We start from the raw sequence: 6,634 nt of genomic DNA on the forward strand, positions 1-6,634 counted from the left end.
AATTGCTCTACCTTTTTTCTCAGGCTTTACCAAGACTTCAAAATAAGCATTTATCCTGCAGAAATATTGACTAGGCAGGGCATCGTGACTCACTCCTGTAATCCCAGCACTTTGGGAGACCCTGGTGGGTGGATTGGTTGAGCTCAGGAGTTTGAGACCAGCCTGGGCAACATGGCAAAACTCCATCTCTACAAAATTTAGTGGGGCATGGTGCTGCACACCCGTAGTCCCAGATGCTCTGGAGGCCTGGGTGGGAGGATTGATTGAACTTGGGAGATGGAGGCTGCAGTGAGCCGAGATCACATCACGGTTGCACCCCAGCCTGGGCAACAGAGTGAGACACTGTCTCAAAACGGATTGATTGGGCCTAGTGTTTTTGTCAGATTCAAATTTGACAGAAGAAAAATTAATTGTGTTGAGTTCTTCCATCGTTCCAGGCACACTTTGTATATATTAAACATTTAAATTTGGAAAGAATTATATAGTTTAGGTGCTATCATCCTCTTTTTGTAAATGAGGAAACTCAGGGACAATTAAGTTAAATACCTTGCTCTTGGTGATAAAGCATAGCTAGAAGATTAAAAACCAAGGTTTGAATCCCAACCTTAAACTTAATCCTAAACACAACCTTAACCCCAGACCTAAGCCTAAATCTGAACAACTCTATCTCTAACTTTAACCCAAATCCACTTTCTCCAAAAGCCACACTCTTAACCACTATGCTATAATAAACTATTACATGCTGATCAACAGCATTTGGAAACTAGTGGAATTGTTTAATACAAAATAAAATGCACGAAACTACTATATGGTGAAAATTATAAGATAATTATATTAAATAGATTGATGAACTCCATGAATGACCAAATATTCCGTCTTTGGGCTAGTAAGTTAAGGAAGATACTTATTTTTATTTATTTGTACATTTTTTAAAACCAGCAGTTTACCCTGACAGAAGAAAGATATTTAAAAGGAGTATTTGTCATTTTTGCCCAAGTTCCAGGTAGCTATCAAGTAAAAATGTTTCCAAGACTAGAAGCTGAAGCATTTTTAAGGGTAATCAAAATGGGATTTTCATTTTGAAAGTTGCATTGGCATTCACAAAAGTGTTCTCATTTTTAATAAGACTTATCCTACCTCAAAGATGCTAGTAAACAGCAACTATATTTTACCATTGAAATGAGTGCTGTCAAAATATTAAATTAGTTATATAACAGTCCAGCTACTGGGAACATAAATATCAGGTCTGTTGTACCCCAAAGATTAGCAAGGTACAAAAGAGAATGGAAAACATCAACATTCAAATGTATTTGCCATGGATGTAAGGCTCATTTAGAAAATGATAGATTCTTCCCCCTTGTGTGCCAAACACCAGCTGTAGGGGCAATGGAAATTAAATTTCACATTCAGTTTTATATTCATAGATAGTAACAATGAAAATGAAATTCAGGATCCACAAATAGGTGAGGTAAGTCAGGCAAAGTGTTTGCAGAATAATACATTCTGTGGTCCATTTTCAGGATTTTGCCCCAGGAACATTTAGAACAGTTTTTATATATCACATAGGTGCTTAATACCTACTTGTCAATTGAATGAAGGAAAAGAGTCATCATGGTTGATCTATGTATCTGAATGGATGAAGAGAGACAGACTTCAATATACAGATGAACCATACATATCACATAATTTCAGCTTAGCTGCATCTTTGAAGAGCATGAAGAGAGGATAATACACTTTTCATGTGTTTAGTTTTATTTTTGACTGAAAGAGACATAAGTTGCTTCAACTCATTAAAGAGTCTAAACATGTTAAAAATCACTTCTGATAAAAATTTCTGTTCAAAATAAAATTTGTTTAGGAGTAATGACTGGAGCCTGAATCTATGAACTGTAACCATTTATGTAAATTAACCAGATTATTTAAGTTGATATTTTGGTAGACAGGGAAAAGAGGAATGCAAAACAGCAAGTTGCAGTCTTTTCCAGTCTGTTCCCTTGTAACAGTAAATGCCACTACTGAGTGTGGTCTTCTAAAAGTACTCTGTGCTAACTCAACACAGTCACCATTGCTGTCTTTTCTTTCACGGGGACTGAATAGTAAGATTTGCCATGTATTTTAAGTTGGTCTATTGCTTCATAGAAATTTGTGACAGAATGCATAAAAGATCATGTCACTCTCTCTCTTAAATCTATTCATTGGCCTCCTGTGTCCTCAGAATAAAATCTTACACTCTTCATAGTGACTTCCAAGACTCTCTCAGAATCTCCCCACCCCTGATTTATTACACTACATCATTTTCTGTCATTTTCTCTCTTAATAATATCTTCAGTCAATATGCTTTGCTCATAATATTTGGTTCAATTCCTTGTTGCTTATCACCATTTATAACCATGGATCCATAAGTATGTTTATTTGTTCAGTGCCTTTTCTTCCATTTGACCAGGAAGATAAATGATTTAGAATGTGTGCTTGTTAAATAAATGAAGGAATAACTCTTTACTTCAAGGACACTTGGGATGCTTTTGGGGGTCAAAACTATAAGCATGAAGCAAATAATTATACAAAAAGAAGAATATCAAATATGCAACATTCTCTGACCATGTTGTATTATTGTGAACGATCTACAGCAGAGTCTTTGGAGAAGGTCTGGGTGGGTATTAGACCTGAATGGGTATTTTAAAAACTGACAGAGAGAGGTTGTTTAAATTGGGAAATGACATGGGCAAAAGCTCAGAGGTAGGAAAGATAATTGCCTGTGAGTGAGCCAGTAGGGGAAGGAGAGTCGACCAAAACAGAGAAAATAGATTTGACCAGGTCAACCTTTCAGCTCTTAGAGCACTTATGTCAGATGATGCTCCTGAGCCCTGACTTTGCCCAGAATGTGAACTGCAGCACAGGCATGATGGGGTACAAGTTGTACACAATTACCAGAACCTTATGAACTCCTCTGAGTAATGCACTCAAGACACCATAAGCTAATAAAAATGTGAGAGCAGCTGAGGCCAGGGCCTCTCAGACAATGGGAGAGACCTCAGCCAACTCTTTTTTTTTTTAGATTCATTGTGTAATAAAAGCTAAAAAATGCAATGTTACAAAAATTCTGATATATTTTGCTATACTCATTTAACATAAAACAGCACCAAAAAATTGCAATGTAGTGTAATTGTGCTAGTCACAAATTAGAAGATTTTGGAAAAAAAAAAAAACAGAATACACTCTTGAGGATGCAGTCTAAAATAAAATAAAAGCTTAAATTTGTATAATGAACATCTTCTGTATAGTCTCAATTGAAGAATACTTTAAAAGTCTGAATTAGAGGCTGCACGATTTGCGTGTGCCTGGCACTGTCCATGGTGCTGAGCATAGCACAAGGAGCAAGGAGGAGGCTCCCCGCAGACCTTGTGGGCTGACTGGAAGAGAGGTGGGCCCCCTCTTGGAACTTATCAAGTCATTCAAGGCCCAATAACCGGCACTGAACTAGAAAGAAAGTGGTCAAACTTTAATAAATGTTGAAGGAAAAAAACCATTAAAAATGTAAATCAAAGTGGTTCTATAGTAGGATAGGACTGTTGATAAAAAATGGCAGTATTGAGAAGAGACACTTATGGACACAGATTTTAAGTCAGGTTTTACATTAATATGAGTTTAGGGTGATGGTAAGGTAAGCAAGTGAGACACTACTTAAGGTTTTGAACATAAGAAACTAAAGAATAATGGGCAGGCCAGAGCTGGAGTTACCACATGAGAGTCCTAGTTGGGAAAATAATTACAGGTGCAAAAAGGCATGGGGGACAGATTTGGCATGAGGATTTTAAAAAGAATTCAACACAGTGCTCATATTTATCTTAATTCTCCCCCTTCTCCTAAAAAAGAAACAGAACTTCAGTCAAGGATGCACTAAATAATAAATTGAGACTGCATGTAGGTAACACTGGAATCACAGAAAACAAACAAGCAAACAAAAAAGGAGTCAATGATGGCTACATTGAGATGTTTCCCAAAAGTCCACTTTCAGTCTTCACCAAGCCCAGGGGCTTCACTCCTCTTCCCATCCATGACTCTCCTCTGGTTGAAGTCAGTGTGGTTAGTTCCTCCCTCCAGCTGTCTGCTTGCTAAGAATAGTTTAATCACTGTGTGCATATGTTGAGAAATAGCTACAGAGACAATGAGCAATTTAGTGTTTTGGATTAAATATTGCCCTATTTTCTCAGTTATCTTTTGAAAAGTAAATGCTCCTTGATGTTGAGATATACTAAGTGATTAATATCTTGGTGGAAATTAACTTTTCAGTTTTTTTATTTTAAAGTATTTAATTGACAAGTAAAGACTGTGCATATTTGAGGGGGACAACATAGTGATTTGATATATGTATATATTGTGTAATGATGATCAGAATCAAATTAATGAACACATCTTCTACCACCCATGCTGTATGCTAGAGCTCCTGATCTCATTCATCTTATGTCTGATTAAAATTTTTCCTTTTGATGGTAGAAACTTTGGTGCAGGCAGGATATTTGGGTTGGTGTGAGACCCCGTGGAAAAGATGAGTGGAGTAAGGATGACAAATGTGGTGCACCCACGTGAACACTGCATCCACCCAATTCACCATCGAGGCAGCCACATGCAATAGGATGTTTATAAACAGAGCATCTGAAGGACAGGATCTGAAGCATCCAAGGCCAGCCTGCCAACAGCACCTCTGCAGACTCTATAACCACTGCAGACAAGGATATTGGCCCAGCACATCGCAGCCCTCACAGGAAACAATCCCATTCCAGAGCTCCTCTCACACCCACTGTGCTGATGGGCCTGGTTCACAGGCTCCATTCTCTGCTTCTGAAACCATTCCTTTCTAAGACATTAGAGTTAGATTCCCTAGGGCAGGCAGCCCAAGTTAACTCCTTCCTACAGTGGCATTAACCTACATCAGAGCTGCACAGTGCTGAGTTACAGCATTGGCCACACCTCATTTTACCATCAGGACTAGCCTCAGAAGGACAGTAGTTTAGATTCTTTCAACATTCACCGAATGCCCGACACTTGATTATGAGGTTCTCTTTGCATGCCAGGCTTGGAGCTAGCCTGGGGATAAGAGATAAGCAGACAGAGCCCACTTCTGTGGCCTGAGGGTTCTGACTCTAAGCCCATGGCTCCTGCATAAACCATGGTGTCTCCCCAGGTGGGCTGGGAAGGACCTCCCTAGATAAACAGATAACTTGTTTGGCATGCTGTTCAAAAGGCGTTATAAGTAAATTAATCTGCTTTACGTGAACAGTGTATGCCTCCAGAGCCAAACTGGTACTGAATTTAGTAATTTAACAACACTATCTTTTCTTACTGAGCACTTCACATTTTGTGAGTTCTCTCAAAGTTTGAGTTGTTGCTCAGTATTCTGGACAAGAAAAGGAACAGATCCTTCTATTGCATCCAGGGGCCCTTAATAAACATCACCACTATAAAGCATTGTCATCTTGGCTGCTCCTTCTCTGGAGTGCCCCTGAATACACAGGTTTTTCTGTGGCCATGAAGGAATGCAATGTCTCTTCTATCTTTAGGCTGTAGCTTTGGATAGACAGATTCCTTTTTTTCTTTTAGATGTGTATTTTCCCCCTTCATCTAAAATGTTTTGAGCTATCACAGGGTATTTCTCCTGGGTTATTTTCATATGAGTTACCTACTTGAGAGTTACTAAAACAGTCATTCTGAAATACAGTTGTTTGTTTATTTCTCCTCCCCGAAAAAAAAAAATCCTTTTAAAAAACCAAACTTTAATATAACATCAATATGATAATGCAACAAATAACCTCTTAAATATAAAAAGACATAAATCATTCTTTTTTTACATCTAATTAAAATATAACCTTCCCTCTTCCCCACCCCCCCCAAAAAAATGGCACAGGAATATTTATTTTTTTTCTTCTTTGCTCCTCAAATTTGTCTTTTAGTAGTTGAGAGCAGATGAAATCTTTTATCACTATATTTAGACGTCAACCAGGCAGGTCGCTGCCATGGTAACTGCTGCACGAAGAAATGCTAGCAAGGGAGGGGCTTGTGGGCTCCAAGGAGGTACTTACTTAGTGCCAACCAAGAGAGAGTAAAGATGCTACCCGATCAAGGCTTCCAGCAGCTCTTCTACCCACCTGTACCCACCTGCCTGCCTGCATATACCAGCTGCTCCTGCATCCACCTGCAACAGGGCAGGCAGGACTTCTGAACACCACCACCGCCCCATACAGCTAATGTCTGTGAAATAGGGAGAGATGATACAAAGGAGTCCCTGCACTCCAGGACCCCCACCCTACATCCAGGCTACTCTCTAATCCCCAACAGTGCTGCCTTGGCTTTAAGCAATCCGACTCACCTTGAATCTCAGGATAACTCTAGATGCCCACTCTATAATAAGAGGTCAAATAAGTGTATTGCTTTGCATGTTTATCCCATGCTATTTCAGCACAACTACTGCATGGTAAGAATTCACAGGGCCAACAAATTCTTACTTAGGGCTTGCCTTTTTCCCAACACTGTGTTACACACTAGAAATAGAAAAGAAAAGAAAGAAAAGACAGGCAAGGTGATTCTTTTCTCAGAGCTTAAATTCACTAAGAGAGAAACAGATGATAAAACACAATAA

The 6,634-nt window shown here is 38.9% G+C and overlaps 1 long non-coding RNA gene across 1 annotated transcript in view; it reads right to left on the bottom strand.

Annotated features, from left to right (window-relative positions):
* Positions 1-5,812, bottom strand: part of LOC110743946 — a 30,131-nt gene extending 24,319 nt beyond the window's left edge. The window contains exon 1 of the long non-coding RNA XR_002523803.2: positions 1,582-5,812. This is a non-coding gene — a long non-coding RNA (uncharacterized LOC110743946). The remainder of the gene's footprint in view (positions 1-1,581) is intronic.
* Positions 5,813-6,634: the final 822 nt, after the last annotated feature.

Source organism: Papio anubis, chromosome 8 (genome assembly GCF_008728515.1).
Source record: "Papio anubis isolate 15944 chromosome 8, Panubis1.0, whole genome shotgun sequence".
NCBI lineage: Eukaryota > Metazoa > Chordata > Mammalia > Primates > Cercopithecidae > Papio > Papio anubis.